The sequence below is a fragment of the Mesoplodon densirostris genome, chromosome 2, assembly GCF_025265405.1.
Source record: "Mesoplodon densirostris isolate mMesDen1 chromosome 2, mMesDen1 primary haplotype, whole genome shotgun sequence".
In the NCBI taxonomy this organism is placed as follows: domain Eukaryota; kingdom Metazoa; phylum Chordata; class Mammalia; order Artiodactyla; family Ziphiidae; genus Mesoplodon; species Mesoplodon densirostris.
In genome coordinates, this window is record NC_082662.1 from 184,461,299 (window position 1) to 184,483,344 (window position 22,046).

At 38.5% G+C, this 22,046-nt stretch overlaps 1 pseudogene; it reads left to right on the forward strand.

The window, feature by feature from the left end:
* The first annotated feature begins 692 nt into the window (after positions 1–692).
* The window catches only part of LOC132476753 (ferritin light chain-like), a 40,622-nt pseudogene continuing 19,268 nt past the window's right edge, over positions 693–22,046 (forward strand).

Genomic DNA, 22,046 nt, shown 5'->3' on the forward strand with positions numbered 1-22,046 from the left:
CATAGGAGGACTTTTTTTTTTTTTTGCGTTACGCGGGTCTCTCACTGTTGTGGCCTCTCCCGTTGCAGAGCACAGGCTCCGGACGCACAGGCTCAGCGGCCATGGCTCACGGGCCCAGCCGCTCCGCGGCATGTGGGATCTTCCCGGACCGGCGCACGAACCCGTGTCCCCTGCATCGGCAGGCGGACTCTCAACCACTGCGCCAGCAGGGAAGCCCTGCATAGGAGGACTTTTAAAAAGATGCAGTTGTACTGAAATATGTACAAAGTAACGTTGTCCCCGCTGTTACTTACCAAGGTACCAGTGATTACCATGAAGCAGTCTGGATGAGGGAACTGATTCTGGGCTCTGAGATCCTCCTTTGTTTGCATTAGCTGTTCTGTCAAGATTTTGTGTGACTTATTGTAATCTTTCTTCCAGGCCCTACCCAGGTGGGTCTTTGCTTCTCAACCCTGGGAGTGACCGTGTAATGCCCGGCGTAACTGGAATGATCTTGTTCGTGACCTGTGATCTCTTGAGTGCCTTCTCGAGGCACAATTAGCATGCTTCGATCTGACCACTATGTTCTCTTGTTTGTTATGACCACGGGAAATGTTTTAAAGCTTCTCTGGCCAAAAAAGACTGTTTCTGCCTGGCGTCCAAAATGCAAATATATCTGACCCTTGCGTGGTGCTATTAAATGTCCTCCAGTCATGGATGCTGTAGAGCATCACTTAGGTGCTGGGGTCCCGCAGGACCAAGGCACTGTTTTCCATGGCTCCAGGCAGTGAGGTCTGCTCATGCTTCACAGCTGAGAGCCTTTCCAGGACCCACCCTTGGCTGAGGAAGCTGCCTTGACGAAGTTCTTGCCCCCCGTTCCCACCCAATCAGCCTGCATCCAATGACTGTCAACATAGGCATGCACAGGTCTGACCCCCTTGCCTTCATTTGGGAGACTCTGAAGGCCACCCCAGCTCCAGAACCCCTGTAGGACGGGCTGAGATGTCAGTGGCAGTCATGTGATGGATCAGCTTTTCCCTCTGCCTAAAGCTGCCTTCCTTCCTCCCATTCTTAAAAACCTTCTGCAAGTAGCCATCCATCTGAGTCTGTTCCAGGGAACCCAAACTAATGACTAACATCATTAAGGTTTAATAATCACTTCATTTCCAGTATCTTATGGGTTACATTAGATCTATTCAAGTGTGGAAATAGAAATTAATCACTGATTCTGCCTTGAAGAGACAATTGTCTAATTTACAATTATTTAAATCTTCCTCCAAAGTACTGGCCATTTTACATTTAGTAATTTGTATTTACTGATGCATAGCTCTTTTAATAATGAGTTTATAGGGAAACTAGGAGTTAGATGAAAAAAAGTACACTACCTGCTTCAAGTTTTATTCAGTTCTGATTATTTCATTTGTTCTAATTTTAGGACAAAGCATTTCTAGATAATTTGAAAAATGCTGTCCGTAACTCATGTTTGTTTTTAGTTTCAAAACTTTAGGTTTAGTGTTAAATATGAAGACTTTCTAAAAAATCTCAAGAAAAGCTTCAAGTACACCTATGGTTTTGTCTATCCTTTGGGGATACTCCCCATTCCTACAGCTTGTGGTCTCAGTGGGCTGTCAGTCATGATGCTGCCTTATCCCCAGACATGAGCAGTGATCCAGACTGGGTAATAAGCATACTCCATATCCCCAGACAAAACTATAATCAAAAAGATACGTGCACCCCTATGTTCATAGCAGCACTATTCACAATAGCCAAGACATGGAAACAACCTAAATGTCCATCGACAGATGAATGGATAAAGCAGATGTGGTACACATACACAATGGAATATTACTCAGCCATAAAAAAGAATGAAATAATGCCATTTGCAGCAACATGGATGAACCTAGAGATTATCATTCTAAGTGAAATTAAGTCAGAAAGAGAAAGACAAATGCCATATAATATCACTTATATGTGGAATCTAAAATATGACACAAATGAACTTATCTATGAAACAGACTCACAGACAGAAAGAACAGACTTGTCGGGGCTTCCCTGGTAGTGCAGTGGTTAAGAATCTGCCTGCCAATGCAGGGGACACAGGTTCGAGCCCTGGTCCAGGAAGAACCCACATGCTGTGGAGCAACTAAGCCCATGTGCCACAACTACTGAGCCTGCACTCTAGAGCCCATGAGCCACAACTACTGAGCCCACATGCCACAACTACTGAAGCCCAAGCGCCTAGAGCACATGCATGTTCTGCAACGAGAAGCCACTGCAATGAGAAGCCTGTGCACCACAACGAAGACCCAATGCAGCCAAAAATAAATAAATAAAGTAAATAAATTTTTTTAAAAAAGAATAAACTTGTGGTTGTCAAGCGGGAGGGTGGGTGGGAGAGAGATGGATTTGGAGGTTGGGGTTAGCAGATGCAAACTATTATATATAGGATGGACAAACACCAAGGTCCTACTGTATAGCACAGGGAACTATATTCAATATCCTGTGATAAATCATAATGGAAAAAAAATCATAATGGAAAAGAATATGAAAAAGAATATATATATATATATATATATATATATATATATATATATATCACTGTGCTGTACACCAGAAACTAACACAACATTGTAAATCAATTATACTTGAATAAAATAAATTTTTAAAAAAAGAGTACTCCATCTCCTTGGCACAGTGATTGGGCCAGAGGTAAGGTTATGGCCCAAATAAGGATAACAAGATTCTTCCCTGGAATTTATACACATGTGCTGGGGGAAAAAAGGATATAGCCTTGGAGCTTCTTGGAGCTTCCTCTAGCCATTTTTCTTCTGTGTGCTAAGATCTTATGAACAGAATGAAGCCAACACTAAGAAGGAAGCAAAGCTGAAAAATGATATAAGTTGAGTCTCTGGTTGCAATCAGGGGGTCCAGCCTGCCTTTTGGACTTCCCATGTATATAAGCCAATAAATTCTAATTTACATGACTAGTGTGAGTTGGGTTTCTGTCACTCAAAAAGACACCTAACACAAAGTTTTACATCACCATCTTACACTCAAAATCATCCCTCTGAGATTAAGAGGTACAAAACTTCCAGATGCAAAATAAATGAGTCACTGGTATGAAATGTACAGTGTGGGGAATATAGTCAATAATTATGTAATATCTTTGTGACAGATGGTAACTAGACTTATCGTGGTGATCAGTTTGAAATGTATAAGAATATAGAATCACTATGTTGTGTACCAAGAACTAACAGTTAGTTGTGGGTCAATTTTACTTCAAAAACAAACAAAACAAACTCATAAAAAAAAGAGATCAGATCTGTGGTCACCAGCGGAGGGAGGGGAGGGGAGGGGAATTGGACAAAGGTGGTCAAAAGGTACAAACTTCCAGTTACAAGACAAGTTAAGTACTAGGGATGTAATGTACAGCATGATAAATGTAATGAACACAGCTGTATGTTATATATTAAAGTTGCTAGGAAAGTAAAGTCTAAGAGTTCTCATTACACGGAAAAATTTTTTTTCTATTTCTTTAATTTTGCATGTGTACGTACGAGATGATAATGGATGTTCACTAAACTTACGATAATCATTTCATGATGTGTGCAAATCAAATCATTATGCTGCGCACCTTAAACTTATCCAGTGCTCTATGTCAACTGTATCCCAATAAAGCTGGAAGAGAAGATTTTTTTCTAATTAAAAATTAAATCATCCCTCTAGAGACTCAATTTCCAGCATCTTTTTTCAAAGGCTACTGTATTCCACATGCAATTAGATTTTATGCAGTCATTTTCCCATCCTCCTCTAGCTGTTTTCCTTATGTGGCCATAGCACCTGATATTTTAAGTCAGCCAGTGCTTATATTTATTCATAAAGCACTACTTTATAATTCTGCAGCAAGTATTTCCCACTTTCTGAAATAGAACAGTTTCTATTTAAGGGACCTAAGTCCTGGTGTGCTACATTTTCTTTGACAATAATATGTCTGTGTGAAGATGAGTTTGAGGATCGTGAAGCTGCAACCAAAGCACCACGGTTTCCCTGATGGCAATTTTTTCAAAGTGCTGACATATTGCTTAGGAGAAAATAGCCCCTGTAGTGCTAAATTTGCAAACCTAAATCTGTTGAGGCAGCAAATATCACATGCTTCGTTAAAATAGTGAAGCCAGTCATGGGACAATTAACTGTGGAAACCTGCCACTCAAATGCCTAATAAAGAAGCATCCCAAAGACTCCACAGGGCTGGCTTTTTATGCCACCTTAAATACGTTCCAAGAATCACAGTGACAAGATTAGCTCATCAACAAATGATTTTTGCAGCTCTAGAGTAAAACTGTTCTGCACACAAAAAGCCCATGACTTGGATTATGAATTTAAGTTGATGTTCAACCCATTTGTTAATTGCTGACATTTTCACAGGTGCTCAAGAGGCGTGAACATAGAGGCTAAAATAGAACCCCAAGCTGAACACACACAGTCCGTGCCTCTTTGGTCACTAGGGAAGCTTTACAGCTTATATAAAGCATGATTTGTACCCTATTTGCATAAGCAATTCTCGGTCTCAGAATCACAGGATGTTAGAATCAGGAAGCATATAATAGATCATCTAGTGTAATTCCTTGAAATTGGGGCTCCCAGGAGACAAAACGATTCACCTAAGATTTCACAGCTAGTGGTTGACACAGCCGGGAGCAGAATCCAGTTTCCTTGCAATCAGTTTGGAGCCACCTCCTTACTTCCCTCCTGTAAACTGTTCCCTCCCCATAACCCATAGGTTTGCTCCAACCTCTAGCTGTGGCTTGGTGGCAAAAGCACTAGATTTAGGGTTACAGGACCCAGATTTAAGTCCTGGCCTTGACACTTTCAAGATTTGTGATCTTGGGGCTTCCCTGGTGGCGCAGTGGTTAAGAATCTGCCTGCCAATGCAGGGCACACGGGTTCGTGCCCCGGTCCGGGAGGATCCCACATGCCGCGGAGCGGCTAGGCCCGTGCGCCATGGCTGCTGAGCCTGCGCGTCCGGAGCCTGTGCTCCGCAACGGGAAAGGCCACAACAGTGAGAGGCCCGCGTACCGCAAAAAAAAAAAAAAAAAAAAAAAAGATTTGTGATCTTGGTCAAATCACATAACTTTGCTGGGCTCCATCTTTTGGATCTTCACCTGTTCGTCTATCTCATGGGGCTGTTATTAGAACTAAATAAGTGACACATAAAGCACTTAGAAAATTATAAATCAGTTCGCAGATGCAAAGTATAATGATTATAACCACATTGTAACAGTGGTTAAAAGAAAAACACAGATACTAGTGATCACTGGTAACTATTCAGTGCCTTTCTCAGCAGAGCACCGAGCTCATTTTTCTCCAGGGTTTCTCCTAGAGAGAGAATACATATCTAGAAGTGGCTGACATTCCAAAGGACAACAAAAGAACAAATAGATTTCTGGAGGCTTCGTCGTTAAGTCAGAGTATTTTGCCTATTAAACAAAGATGTGGTAAATTTGGGAGACTGTGTTATTTAGGATGCCTTGAACCTTGAGGACCAAGAAGGCCTGACTCAGAGAAACAATGGAAGTCGGGCAACCCCAGCTGTGGTTTGTATGAGTCCCAGCTCAGCTTCTCTGCAGTTCCCTTGGTTCCACCCTTCTCTGTATATTGGCTTCTTTAGCCAGTATAGCTGCAGCCTTTCCAGGCATCACAGTCCGACAGCGTAAAGCTCAGAGGTTAATAACCTCTGCATCTTCAGTGTCTCCTACTTAAAACTGAAGAAATCTTGCCAGAAGATCCCAGCAGCCCTCTCCTCATACCTCTTTGGCCTGAAATGGATACCATGAACTACTGAGAATGGTTTAAGATAATCAGGATACATTTGCCTGAGGTGGAGATGGAGCCAGACTTTTCTAATGCTTAGGTTTTATCGTGGAGGGGTGAAAGCTTGAGGAAAATTAAGAAGGAGAGACTCAGAGGATTTTGATGCCATAGCTTTCTCACTGTTCTGTGTCTTTGTCACTAGTCTTACCTCCCAGGAGCAGCCATCAATAGAGGTGATGGCCCTGGGGGAGATAGAGAGGAAGCTGTTTCTGGATACCAGTTCAGTCTCCAGCTTGTCAATTCTAGAGCAGTGGGGAGTACCTACAAATTAAAGCTGTTGGAGTTCTGCCAGCATTCTGTTTCTCTGTTACCTTCTGTTGTGCTCTTCCAATGAGAAGCCAAGCTGGGAAACAAAAGGGCAAGTTATACATAGTTAGGACAAATTGAATGGAGAAAACCAATTTCAGGAATCTAGAAAGAAAAGAAGCATCAGTTTCGAAGACTGAGGAGAATAATAACCTGAGAGAGAGAGAAACTGGTATCAGATGGACCCCAAAGGACATAGGAAATGGAGCTGAACACAGGAGGAAGGTCAAGCAAAAATGGGCAAAGAGCAAGGTTGGCAGGACAGTCCAACTGGAGAATGAAATACGTTCACATTCAAAACAAGTTTAAACAAGTTTAAAGAAACACACTTGAGAGCCAGATTTGGCCCTTGGGGGCTGCAATCTGTGACTATTAACAGAGTAGCTAAGGAGAGTCACTGGAGGCTATCTAATTTCTAGTCAAACGGAGTCAAATGGAGAGACATTTGAAGAAGTTTAACCTTCACTGCAGCACTATTTACAATAGCCAGGACATGGAAACAACCTAAATGTCCATCGACAGATGAATGGATAAAGAATATGTGGTACATATATACAATGGAGTATTACTTAGCCATAAAAAGGAACAACATTGGGTCATTTGTAGAGACGTGGATGGACCTAGAGACTGTGATACGGAGTGAAGTAAGTGAGAAAGAGAAAAACAATTATCATATATTAACACATACATGTGGAATCTAGAAAAATGGTATAGATGATCTTATCTGCAAAGCAGAAATAGAGACACAGACATAGAGAACAAACGTATGGATACCAAGGAGGAAAGGGGGGTGGGATGAATTGGGAAATGGGGATTGACACATATACACTATTGACACTAAGTATAAAGTAGATAACTAATGAGAACCTACTGTAAAGCACAGGGAACTCTACTCAGCAGTCTGTGGTGACCTAAATGGGAAGGAAATCCAAAAAAGAGGGGATATATGTATACGTGTAGCTGATTCACTTTGCTGTACACCTGAAACTAACACAATATTGCAAAGCAACTATACTCCAGTAAAAACTTTTTAAAATATAAAGTTGTTTTTTTTTAATATAAAGTTTAATCATTTTTTTCTAAAGATCTTTTACTTTAAAAAAGAAAATATAGGGCTCCCCTGGTGGCGCAGTGGTTGAGAGTCCGCCTGCCGATGCAGGGGACACAGGTTCGTGCCCCGATCCGGGAAGATCCCACACGCCGCGGAGCGGCTGGGCCCATGAGCCATGGCCGCTGAGCCTGCGCGTCCGGAGCCTGTGCTCCGCAACGGGAAAGGCCACAGCAGTGAGAGGCCTTCGTACCGAAAAAAAAAAAAAAAAAAGCTTCCCTAAACTATTATCCCCCAAAGTTTTATGTTTTCAAGACTGATTCTCAATATAAATAAAATAGCTCATTTTCCTCAATGGTAAGATTCTTGCATGCCCAGGAAATTCAATCATATTGTTTATTTCTACTCGAGTGGTAGTGGAGCTAGCAGAAATTTAATATGCTTTTTTTTTTTCTAACCAATGTATGAAAAATGGCCGCTTTCTATTGCTCCTTCAAAGGCTCTGAACTCTGTGTGCCAACCATATTCAAACAAAGAGGTGTGAGTGATTTCCTGTGCCACTTTACGGAGTGTTTTGTTTTACAACCATGGTGCTAACGGTCATCCTGCAGTTCGGCTTTGCAATCTTGTCTCTTCTCACCCCAACTTGAATTACCGTAAAAGACAAATGAAGTCACTTTCTCAGCCATGTCAGGAGACCAGAGAGATGACTGCATAAATGTCAAAATAATTCAGCATCCATAAATGCATGGAGACAGGGCAAATGTACCTGAATCTATTTTTGGCTGGTGAACACTCACCATTTTTGGCGGACTGAACAGTCATGTGCATGCAATTTCAGCTCAATGCAAACACCAGCAATAGCTTTGATTTGTTTCTATGGTTTCAAATCACTGCAGACAACACCTGTGATGCAGCTTACAGTTATGCCTCCTGCCTCCGGGAACTCTGGTTACAACACCGTACTTATCCGGCTCCCTTCAACTCTGGTTACAACACCGTACTTATCCGGCTCCCTTCAAGAAATCCTATCACAAAACCAGAAATTCTGATTTCCTGAGCTTTTAAATCACTACTTGAAAAAGAAAACCCCTCTAAGTGTTTCATATTTCTTTGATGATGGTCTAAAGAAAAAAAGAGTTTGGGTTGGGGTAATGAAATATCTACATGCCAAAGAGGAGAAATGTGAGTTTTGAGTTTTCAGAATAAAGCACTAGGCCTCCTCTTTCATTATCTGGCTGATTCTCTTGACCCAATACTTATCAGCACCGATATTTAATGAGATCCCAATAAGCCTGCTCCAATCTTTTGTTTGGATGGTATTTTGCTAGGTAATCATTCACTTTGGTCAGTTGAAAATATTTAAATGGCACACTAGATATGTTAAATAAATTAGGCTGCACCTAAGAAATTTAAGGAGTGATCATCAAAGTTAGATGTATTCATTACCATAAGGGTAGCAAGAAAGAAAAGAACTTCCGAGTTCTAGACCCAGCAGTTCCTGACACAGTAAATTTGTGGGAGTCATTTGCTGAATGGATACACTGCCAAAATATACGCTGTATTCTATAGGGCTTTGACTAGAAACTCCTTCTGTGGTGGGCTGAATAATGTCCCCGCAAAACTCATGTCCCCCCAGAACCTATGGCAGTGGCGATAAAGAGAAGTAGATGGACTGATGTGATGTTAAAAAAGACATATTTTTCAGAAAGATGGGGTCATAAGGGAAATGGAAGAATTGAGTTTCACTCCCTAATTCTGATTTGGGATCCTGGGTAAATGGTAGTACCACTCACTGATATGAGAAAAGGTGAGCAAGTAAGGTGAAGGATGAGAGAGATGAGATGACCTAAGTTCAAGATACACTGAGTGTCACAATTAGGACTGCATTCAACCAAGTACAAGAAGCTCTACTGTAGTGGCTAATTCTTATTTACTCACACAATAAAAACCTGGGGGCAGGGCTTCCCTGGTGGCGCAGTGGTTGAGAGTCCGCCTGCCGATGCAGGGGACACGGGTTCGTGCCCTGATCCGGGAAGATCCCACATGCCGTGGAGCAGCTGGGCCCATGAGCCATGGCTGCTGAGCCTGCACGTCCAGAGCCTGTGCTCCCCAACGGGAGAGGCCACAACAGTGAGAGGTCCAAGTATCGCCAAAAAAAAAAAAACAAAAACAAAAACAAAAACCTGGGGGCAGAGAGTACAGGCTGGATTCTGTGTCTAAACAATGCCATCAAGGACCACTTCCTTCTGTCTTCCTGTTCTCCCCTCTTCCTGCATGGTTCTCATTCCCTGTGATCCCAAATGACTTCTGTGCCTTCAGAGTTCTAGGCAGGGGAAAGAAGTAAGGAAGAGAAGTGGAACAGGAGACTCCCAAATATGACATTTGTAGAACTTTTAACATGGCCACACCCTTAACTATAAAGGAGGCTTGAAAACTGAGTTTTAAATCTCTTACAATCAATATGGAAGAAACAGGAATGAGTGTTAAATGGACAAACTGCAGTCTCTGACACACTGAGATGGGAATGTCTGTGCAACATCCATTTGGAGATCAAGAGTCTGAAGAGATGAATAAATAGATGGCAATCAAACCCTTGGGAGTGAATGAGATATATCACTCATGAAAAGTGGGTATAGTGAAGACCAGGACAGGACTGTGGAGAAAGGAACATACATGCACGCAAGAAAAAGAAGACACCATGTAAGAAACTGAGGAAGAGAAAATAAAGGTAAGAGAAAACAGGAAAGTTGGTACCAAGGAAAACAAATAGGCAACCATCAGCATGGCATTATATGGGGAAATATAAGTGGTTCTGTATTGCTGGAATGTAAATAACAGAGGGTCATACGGGACTACAGTGCTGTCAAAGGAGATAGGGCAGATCATTATAAGTCTCATAATGTGTGCTACCCCAGAAATACAAAGGATCGTAATAGGATACGATGAACAATTATACGCCAACAAATTGGACAACTGGAAGAAATGGATAAATTCCTAGAAACTTTCCATGAAGACTGAACCATGAATAAATAAAAAATCTGGACAGATTATTAGTAAGGAGATTGAACCAGTAATCAAAAACCTCCCAACAAACAAAAGTCCAGAACCAGATGACTTCACTGGTGAATTCTATCAAACATTCAAAGAGGAATTAATATCAATCCTCGTCAAACTCTTCCAAAATACAGAAGAGGAGGGAACACTTCCGAACTCATTTTATGAGGCAAACATTACCAAAACAAGAAAAGGACACTACAAGAAAAGAAAATTACAGGCCAATATTCCTGATGAACATAGATGCAAAAATCCTCAGTCATATATTAGCAAACTGAATTCAACAATACATTAAAAGGATCATACACCAAGATCAAGTGGAATTTATTCCAGGGATGTAAGGATGGTTCAACATCCACAAATCAATCAATGTGATACATCACTATAAAAAAGTGAAGAATAAAAATCATATGATCATCTCAATAGATGCAGAAGAAGCATTTGATAAAATCAGCAACCATTTATGATTTTGAAAAAACACAACAAAGTGGGTAGAGGGAATGTACCTCAACATAATAGGCCATATATGACAAGCCCAGAGCTAACATCATACTTAACAGTGAAAAGCTTTTCCTCTAAGAGCTTTTCCTCTAAGAACAGGAGCCAGAGAAAGACGCCCACTCTCATCATTTTTATTCAACATAGTACTGGGAGTCCTAGCAGAGCATTAAAGCAAGAAAAAGAAAAAAAAAAGGTATTCAAATTGGAAAGGAAGAAGTAAAACTGTCATTATTTGCAGATGATGTGATATTATATGTAGAAAACCCTAATGACTCCACCAAAAGAAAAAAAAAAGACAAAACTGTTAGAACTAATGAAAAAATTTAGTAAAGTTGCAGGATTCAAAATCAGTATACAGAAATCTCTTGCATTTATATACACTAACAATGAACTAGCATAGAGAGAAATTAAGAAAATAATCCCATTTACAATTGCATCTAAAATAATAAAATACCTAGGAGTAAAGTTAACCAAGGAGATGAAAGACCTGTACACTGAATACTATGAGACATTCATGAAAGAAACTGAAGAAGACACAAATAAATGGAAAGATATTCCATGCTCATGGATCAGAAGAATTAATATTGTTAAAATGTCCATACTACCCAAAGCCATCTACAGATTCAATACAATCCCTATCAAAATTCCAATGGCATTTTCCACAAAGAATCCTAAAATTTGTTTGGAAACACAAAAGATCCCAAATAGCCAAAGCAATTTGGAGAAAAAAGAACAAACCTGGAGGCATCAAACTCTCTGATTTCAAACTATATTTACAAAGCTACAGTAATCAAAACAGTATGTTATTAGCATAAAAACAGACACATAGATTAGCGGAACAGATTACAGAGCCCAGAAATACACCCACATATATATAGTCAATTAATTTATGACAAAGGAACCAAGAATATACAATGGTGCAAGGGCAGTCTCTTCAATAAATGTCGTTGGGAAAAACTGGACACCCACATACAAAAGAAGGAAACTAGAGCACTACCTTTGGGTTCATACACAAAAGTGAACACAAAACGATTAAAGACTTGAATGTAAGATCTGAAACTATAAAACTCCTAGAAGAAAAAATAAGCAGTAAGCTCTCTGACCACAGTCTTGGTGATAATTTTTTGGATTTGACCCCAAAAGCAAAGGCAACAAACACAAAAATAAACAAGTGTGACTACCTTAAACTAAAAATCTTCTCCACAGAAAAGGAAACCATCAACAAAATGAAAAGGCCACCTACTCAATGGGAGAAAATATTTTCATATGATATGTCTGATAAGGGTTAATATCCAAAATATTCAAGAACTCATACAACTCAACAGTAAAAAAAAAAAAAAAAAAATCTGATTTAAAAATGGGCGAAGGAACTAAAGAGACATTTTTCCAAAGACATACAGATGACAAACAGGTATGTGAAAAGATACTCAACATCACTAATCATCAAGGGAATGCAAATCAAAACCACAGTGACAATTTATCTCACACCTGTCAGAATGGCTATTATGAAAAAGACAAGAAATAACAAGTCATGGTGATAATGTAGAGAAAAGAGAACCCTTGCCACTGTTGGTGGGATTGTAAATTGGTGCGACCACTATGGAAAACAGTATGGAGATCCCTCAAAAAACTAAAAATAGAACTACCATTTGATCCAGCAATTCCACTTCTGGCTGGAAATGAAATCACTATCTTGAAAAGATTCTTGCACCTCCATGCTTATTGCAGCATTATTTACCATAATGAAGACATGGAAGCAACCTAAGTGTCCACAGATGAATGAATGGATAAAGAAAATGTGGGATATGTGCAATGGAATATTATTCAGTTATAAAAAAGAAAGAGATCTGGCCAATTGCCATATTCATGAGCCTAGACAATACAATGCTAAGTGAAATAAAGTCAAACAGAGAAAGATGTGTACCATATGATTTCACTTAGATGTGGGATCTTTAAAAAACTGAATTTAACGACACAGAGAATAAATTGGTGGTTATCAGAGGCAAGGAGTGGGGGATGAGCAAAATGGGTGGTGGTGTTCAAAAGGTACAAACTTCCAATTATAAGATAAATTAATCATGAGGCTGTAATGTACAGCATGGTGACCATAGTTAACAATGCTTAATTTTAGGGACTTCCCTGGTGGCGCAGTGGTTAAGAATCTGCCTGCCAAGGCAGAGGACATGGGTGCGAGCCCTGGTCCAGGAAGATCCCACATGCTGTGGAGCAACTAAGCCCATGCGCCACAACTACTGGGCCTATGCTCTAGAGCCCACGAGCCACAGCTACTGAGCCCGCATGCCACAACTATTGAAGTCCACGCACCTAGAGCCCGTGCTCTGCAACAAGATAAGCCACTGCAATGAGAAGCCCACACACCACAATGAAGAGTAGCCCCCGCTCACCACAACTAGAGAAAGCCCATGTGCAGCAATGAAGACCCAACACAGCCAAAAATAAATAGATAAATTTTTAAAACAAACAAACAAAAAACCCCAAATACTCTATTTTATATTTGAAGGTTGCTACAAGAGTAGATCTTAAAAGTTCTCATCACAACAAAATAAAACTTGTAATTATGTGTGGCGATGGATGTTAACTAAATTTACTGTGGTAATCATTTCACAATACATACACATATCAAATAATTAAATAGTATGCTTAAAACCAAGACAATGTTATATATCAATGATATCTCAGTTTTTTTAAACTAGGTAAAAAGTAAAAATAAGTGAATTTAGAGATCATTAGTTAACAATTTTTTTGTACAGGTGGGGAACTCAAGTCGCAGAGAATTAAGGCAGTTGTCCAATTCCACACTGCTGTTGGCGGCAGAGTCAAGAGTAGACGCTCAGGTATGTAAGTTTCACTTTATGGCTCTTTCCATCAAACTGCATTGGACAATATAATCCCTGTCCTGAAGGAGCATGTCTGGTAGGCAGACCAGATAAATTCACAGTCCTTAAATAATTAGAGAGCAATTCTAAGGATATATATAATTAAATCAAGGGCATGGATCACCCTCAGACTAGTTAACTGGTATTTGAGTAGCTAGTTGAATTATTAAATTCTGATGATAACAGTTACTGATTCTTCTGAACCTAATTGAATAATTGAATAAAGTAATGGTGAGTCTTATTGTTACAGATTATACTACAAATTATCCCTAATTTGTTTCTAAATTATGTAATCATGAAACTGCATCTCCCTAGGGGTAGCAAAGTTGAACCAAAAGTTAAAGACACACTCTTGAGTCGGTAGAAATCTGAACCTGGCCTGTGACATTATATTTGCTCTGCTCAATCCCAGTGACTTAAATATCTTAAGTCTTGTTTATATTACATTAATCAAATAAATGGGAGAAAAAAACCAAGACAGATTATTTGGCCTTAGTCCAAAAAAAAAAAAAAAGGCTACTTATCAAATTAACAGAAAAATGAAGTTCTTTTTTCTAAATATTATAAAGAAAATGTCAACTTGAGATAAAACATTATTTTCAAGACTTCTCTAAATGCAAGTGCCATAATTAATCCTCCATTTCAAATGTTTTAAGTTATCTCATATTACTGGAGAAGCAGCATAAATTAAGTTTGTGGCTTAAAAACCTCTCAGATTTGTATACAGGTTTCCAAATGCTTTCTAATTACTTATAATCAATTGGCTTCGTTGCACTGAATTCATTTTTACAAACACTGTGTGAAACCTGACGGGTCACAAATATGAATAAGACAGGGGCTTCACCCTCATGTTGTAATCAGGAAGTCAAATATTATTTAAACTGAAATAACACTGACTTAGAACCTTCTGAGTACCTTTCAGGTACTACCATATAATTTCATAATATTCTTTCAACATATTTGAAAGAGGAAGGAAAATGAAGCCCAGAAAGATGAACATGGCTGTGCAGAGGCACAGAGGTAGCAGCAGTAGGGCTGAGATTTTTTTTTTTTTTTGGTGACAAATCTTTTACTATAAATACACACACACATGCATATACCAATATACAGACACACATAGTATATTTAGTGGAAGGAAAGTAACCAGAATACCATTCATTAGTACAGGCAAATTTTAAAAATGTTGGGCATGAGAAGGCTTTCAAGGAAAAATCTAACTTGAGAAGGAGGATGGAAGGCTTTATAAGGTTTACCAAGAGAGGATCAGGTGACATTCAGCTAACTTCAGAGGAAAGTTAGTCAAGGATGGTTCTCAGAAAAGGCAAGAATTTTTCTTGAGGAGGAAGACTTAGGGATTAACATTGTGTGTGAAAGGAAGTGGGCAAGGACATCTACAGGGTTGAGGGCATACAAACTCCATCATGGAGAAGTCCCTGAGTCCTTCAGGGTTTCTCAGTTTCAAAAAAAAGAATAATAAAAATAAAAGAATAGTAGGGCTGAGATTTGAAACCTGTTTTCCTTTTTCCAGGTTCAGTTACCCTTTACAACACCACATTTACCTTCAAGGAAGAATAAGAGAGACAGAGAGAGTCAGCTTTGTAGACTGAGAGAAGGAAGAATATAAATTAGGCCCAGAGAATAAAGTGTTAACTGGAAATCCCACCTGGCAGAGCTCCTGTGGGAAACAAGCAAAAGGTGAAGCACTTGCCATCTCAGGCCAGGTATCCTGGTGGGAAGGGGAGGAGAGTGTGGGATAGAATTCCTGCCAACCTGGAGAATCCAGGGTGTGACTTTAACAGTGCAGTGGGGGGTGCAGGTAGAAAGAAAGGATTCCATGTGAAATGGGATTTACAGAGAACCTGCCTGTGAATGAGACCCTGAGGATTAGGATAATTTTGGTTAAGTAAAGAAGGGAAGAAAGGGAATTGGAGATGGATCCCGGGAACATACCTTTTTTAACAAACTTTCCCCAGTAAATCTAGTGTACACTAAAATCTGAGAACTATTCATTTAGATATTTGGCAAAAATATCACTGTAATAAATTACAACATCTAATTCGATGGGAAAAGATCAGTAAAATGAAAGAGCTCATTTTTGCCCTAAGGCCAAATATTAAAAATTTCAGAGGTTTGCAATATATATATATATATATGTGTGTGTATATATATATATATATATATATATATATATATGTGTGTATATGTGTGTATATATATATATATATATATTTTGCATATATATACATACACCTAGAGAGAGGACATTTTAGTTAGGACTGAAGTTTTGATATAAGTACTTCAGTTGCTGGTCCCAACTAAAATTTATTTATAGAATATCTGATCCTAAAAGGACTGTGTTAAAAGATTGACAATGATAAATTAGGTATTTTCTCTGTTATTAAATATGTCATGATCTATTAAGAGAGAAAGACACATAAGCAATGGTTGGCTTGCAGGGTGATAAGTGCTCCACATGTGATCCATGTACAGTGTGGAACAATGGAACTAGAATCAGCTCTTCTTAGTTTATGGTGGGGAAGGGACAGGATTCAAGAAAGATGTCCCTCGGAAGACAGACTTGAGCTGTGCTTTGAATGATGAGAAGGCATTTATCAATACCAAGCAAATAAAGGTGGGAGTTTATGACTTCAAAAACCAACAGAAGGAGAAAAATGACTAAAAAAATAAATGACTAAAAAAATTTTAAAAACAGGGGGCTTCCCTGGTGGCGCAGTGGTTTAGAGTCCGCCTGCCGATGCAGGGAACATGGGTTCGTGCCCCGGTCTGGGAGGATCCCACATGCCGCAGAGCAGCTGGGCCCGTGAGCCATGGCCGCTGAGCCTGCACGTCCAGAGCCTGTGCTCCAAAAACGGGAGAGGCCACAACAGTGAGAGGCCTGCGTAAAGCAAATAAATAAATAAATAAATAAAATAAAATAAAAAAACAACAAATGAAAAGAAGGCAAGAAAAGAAAGACAAAGAAATATATCAAACAGATAGGACAGGTAGAAAACACAAAGTAAAATGGTAGATTTAAGATCCATCATATCAGCAATTATATTAAATGTAAGTGTATTAAATGCTCCAAGTAGAAGTCAAATACTGAGACCCTAGATTTAACTTTTGTTATGTGTTGCTAATAAAAGACTTCCAAAACATAAGTGTACAGAGGATTGAAAATTTTAAAGTGGGAAAAATTCAAATAATAACTAAAATAATGTTGTAATAATTATACCAAAAGCAAGATAAATACATTACTGAAGATAAAGAGGGTTTCCTCATTATGATAAAAGATTTAATACACTGAAGAGTAACAATTCTAAAATTATATGTGCTTAATAACATGCTTCAAGAGAATATATACAGTATTATTCTATTTACATAGAGTTAAAACGGGTAACGTTGTACTATATTCTTTAAAGATGCATACGTAGTTTGTAAAACCATGTTGAACAAAGCAAGAAAGACGTTATCATAAACACCACGATAATGGTTGCTTCCAGGAGAGAGGAAGGGTAGTATAGTTAGTAAGGAATATCCAGGAGTCTTCAGCAGGGCTGGGAAAGTTCTATCTTTTGACGGGGTGTGTTTCCAGAGGTGTCTGCTTTTTAATTGTTCACTATGCTGTACATTTATGATTTGTGCACTTTCCTGGCATATTACATTTAACATACTTTAATTAAAAAAATTTTTTTAAAGACCTGGAATTGTCCCATAGGTATTTACTATACAGATGAGAGCTTCCGAGGGGAAGCTTGGGTTGGAGAAGCCAATACAGGGGTTGTCTTCTGAAGGCAGCAGCAGAGCCGTGAGTGTGAGATTTCACAGAGAACATATAGAGTGGAAGTGAGCTCTCCAGACAGAGGCGAACACAAACATTTACAAAACAGAAACGGACTCACAGACTTAGAGAACAAATTTATGGTTACCAGCAGGGAAGGGTGGGGGGAAGGAATAGTTAGGAAATTTAGGATCGGTATGTACACACTGCTATATTTAAAATGGATAACCAACAAGGACCTACTGTAGAGCACAGGGAACTCTGCTCAAAGTTATGTGGCAGCCTGGATGGGAGGGGAGTTTGGGGGAGAATGGATACATGTATATGTATGGCTGAGTCGCTTTGCCATGCACCTGAAACTAACACAACATTGTTAATCGACTATACTCCAACATAAAATAGAAAGTTAAAACTCAAACAATAAATAAATAAAAATTTAAAATATAAAGAATTGGCAGGTGGCTTTTAAAAGGAGCAATTGCCTCAAAGGAGCAATCTCAGGGGTTGCAGAAGAGCAAAGAGAAAGTTAATGATCCAGAAACAAAAGGAGTAGGATGTTTCCTGATGAGGAAATAGCACCGACAAATTCACCAGCAGCATGAAGGAAGATAAGAAATGACAAGTAATCATGGACATATTTTGCCACCCAACCCAAAGACTACATTCCCCAGCCTTTACTACAGGTAGGAGGGGCTGATGACTAAGTTCTGGCCACTGACCTGCGGAGTAGAGACGGCCAACTGTACCCCAGTTTCCATTCTCCATTTTTTTTTTTAATTTATGAATTTTATTTTATTTTTTTTATAAACCATGATCAAGTGGGGTTTATCCCAGGAATGCAAGGATTCTTCAATATATGCAAATCAATCAACATGATACACCACATTAACAAACTGAAGGATTAAAAACCATATGATAATCTCAATAGATGCAGAAAAAGCTTTTGACAAAATTCAACACCCATTAATGATAAAAACTCTCCAGAAAGTGGGCATAGAGGGAACCTACCTCAACATAATAAAGGCCATATACAACAAACCCACAGCCAACATCATTCTCAATGGTGAAAAACTGAAAGCATTTCCTCTAAGATCAGGAAAAAGACAAGGATGTCCAGTCTCGCCACTATTATTCAACATAGTTTTGGAAGTCCTAGCCACGGCAGTCAGAGAAGAAAAGGAAATAAAAGGAATACAAATAGGAAAAGAAGAAGTAAAACAGTCACTGTTTGCAGATGATTCTCTATACATAGAGAATCCTAGAGTTGCCACCAGAAAACTACTAGAGCTAATCAATGCATTTGGTAAAGTTGCAGGATACAAAATCAATGCACAGAAATTTCTTGCGCTGCTATACACTAACAATGAAAGATCAGAAAGAGAAATTAAGGAAACAATCCCATTCAGCATTGCAACAAAAATAATAAAATACCTAGGAATAAACCTACCTAAGGAGGTAAAAGACCTGAACTCAGAAAACTATAAGACACTGATGAAAGAAATCAAAGATGACACAAACAGATGGAGAGATATACCATGTTCTTGGATTAGAAGAATCAATATTGTGCAAATGACTATACTACCCAAAGCAATCTACAGATTCAATGTAATTCCTGTCAAATTACCAATGGCATTTTTCACAGAACTAGAACAAATAATCTTAAAATTTGTATGGAGATATAAAAGACCCCGAATAGTCAAAGCAATCTTGAGGGAAAAAAACGGAGCTAGAGGAATCAGACTCCCTGACTTCAGACTATACTACAAAGGTACAGTAATCAAGACAATATGGTACTGGCACAAAAACAGAAATACAGATCAATGGAACAGGATAGAAAACCCAGAGAGAAACCCATGCACCTATGGTCAACTAATCAATGACAAAGGAGGCAAGGATATACAATGGAGAAAAGACAGCCTCTTCTATAAGTGGTGCTGGGAAAACTGAACAGCTACATGTAAAAGAATGAAATGAGAACACTCCCTAACACCATACACAAAAATAAGCTCAAAATGGATTAAAGACCTAAATGTAAGACTGGACACTATAAAAGTCTTAGAGGAAAACATAGGAAGAACACTCTTTGACATAAATCACAGCAAAATCTTTTTTGACCCACCTCCTAGAGTAACGGAAACAAAAACAAAAATAAACAAATGGGACCTAATGAAACTTAAAAGCTTCTGCACAGCAAAGGAAACTATAAACAAGATGAAAAGACAACCCTCAGAATGGGAGAAAATATTTGCAAACGAATCAATGGTCAAAGGATTAATCTCCAAAATATATATACAGCTCATGCAGCTCAATATTAAAAAAACAAAGAACACAGTGAAAAAATGGGCAGAAGACCTAAATAGACATTTCTCCAAAGAAGACATACAGATGAACAAGAGGCACATGAAAAGATGCTGAACATCACTAATTATTAGAGCAATGCAAATCAAAACTACAATGAGGTATCATCTCACACCAGTCAGAATGGCCATCGTCAAAAAATCTACAAACAACAAATGCTGGAGAGGGTGTGGAGAAAAGGGAACCCTCTTGCACTGTTGGTGGGAATGTAAATTGATACAGCCACTATGGAGAACAGTATGGAGGTTCCTTAAAAAACTAAAAATAGAATTACCATTTGACCCAGCAATCCCACTGCTGGTCATATACCCAGAGAAAACCATAATTCACAAAGACACATGCAGCCCAATGTTCACTGCAGCACTATTTACAATAGCCAGGACATGGAAGCAACCTAAATGCCCATTGACAGAAGAATGGATAAAGAAGATGTGGTATATATATACAATGGAACAGTACTCAGCCATAAAAAGGAATGAAACTGGGTCATTTGTAGAGACCTGGATGGACCTAGAGACTGTCATACAGAGTGAAGTGAGAAAGAGAAAAACAATTATCATATATTGACACATATACGTGGAATCTAGAAAAATGGTACAGATGAACTGGTTTGCAAGGCAGAAATAGAGACACAGCTGTAGAGAACAAACATATGGACACCAAGGGGGGAAAGCGGGGGGTAGGGGGATGGGATGAATTGGGAGATTGGGATTGACATGTATACACTAATATGTATAAAATAGATAACTAATAAGAACCTACTGTATTAAAAAATAAAATAAAATCAAAAAAATAAAATAAAAATAAAAAATGTTCTGACTCACCCTAGATTCAATGGGGCCTTTTTTTAACCTCAGGTTACCATACTTTTAAGAAATAAATTATTTTACAAATTTATTAGAACAGAATTTTGTAGTTCCCAGAAGAATTTCTTAGAGTAGTTTGTTTCCCTGAATCAATGTGCAGAAAGATCCTATTACATCTAACATATTGCTTCTTATTTTCATTCTGGAACAAAAGTGCCTTTTCAAACATTGAGAGTAGGAGTGGAGAACAACCACATGGGCCATTAAATTAGCCCCTAATGTCATTGTTTTTGTGATTTCATATTTCACTTGGAATTTATCATTTTTGAGTGTTCTTGGAAGGCCCTAAATGTTATCTGCTTTTGTTACTTAAAAAAAGGAAAAGACTTGGGAGTGGTCTCTATAAGTTATATACCTCATCTGAGTATTAAAACAGGGCAAGACATTTATTAATGGTAATAAAGTGCATCCCAGTCTTTGTAGTGAAGTCATGTAAACTAGCACATGATTATTTACTTTTTATCAAAATGAATACCTGTTTTTAGTAATTAGTATCCCTAGGTAAGGTGTATAAGCTTTCTCAACCCTTAGCTTTCTAATCTTAGAAATTATCTAGTTAATTTCAAAAAAACTCTTTAATTTTTAAATATACAGAATAACCAAAATATTAACAGTAGTCTTTAGGAGCTGGGACAATGGCAAAACACTTTCTTATATTTTCTACATTTCTAAACTTTTTCTACTAGGCAAATATTACTTTTATAACAGGGGCAATCTGCCTTTATTTACATCCCATAGTAGTGATTCTAAAGTCAGAAATTTTCCCCCATTCCAAGGATGCACCTTAACATTATTGATTATTTTTCCAAAGTATCAAAGATTCCAAATTTATTTACACTTTTTGAAAAACTGTAAGAAAACCAAAATACTTGGTGCTGATCTGGATATTTTATTTTTTAGTTTATATACCGGAGGGAGGTTTATTTGACCTTTAGGATCCTTTGTCAAATTTGAAAGCCTCTTTGTTGGGACAAAAGCCTTCAGTGGACATAGACTGTTAACACCTCACTGCCCTAATACTCATGCATATGATTGTAGAGTTTCACAAACTCATTGTCTTACATATAAACAATTCATTGATCTTATACAAGTACTAAAAATGACAGAAGTTTTGGAGCTAGATTGGCCTAGGTAAAATTCTAATTTTACCACTTTCTAGGTATATGAGTTAAAATCATCCACTTAACCAGATTCACTTCATGTCCTCATGTGTAAAATGAAAATTAGAATACTGACCTCATATACTGTGGGAAGGAATGAAATCAGACAAATGTGTAGAATTTCTACACGGGGCCTGGAACAGGAGTACTCAGTAAACGTAAGTTCCTCCTACATAACTCTTATAATGAAAAGTTAACTTCCTAGCAGAAAACAGCTAGAAG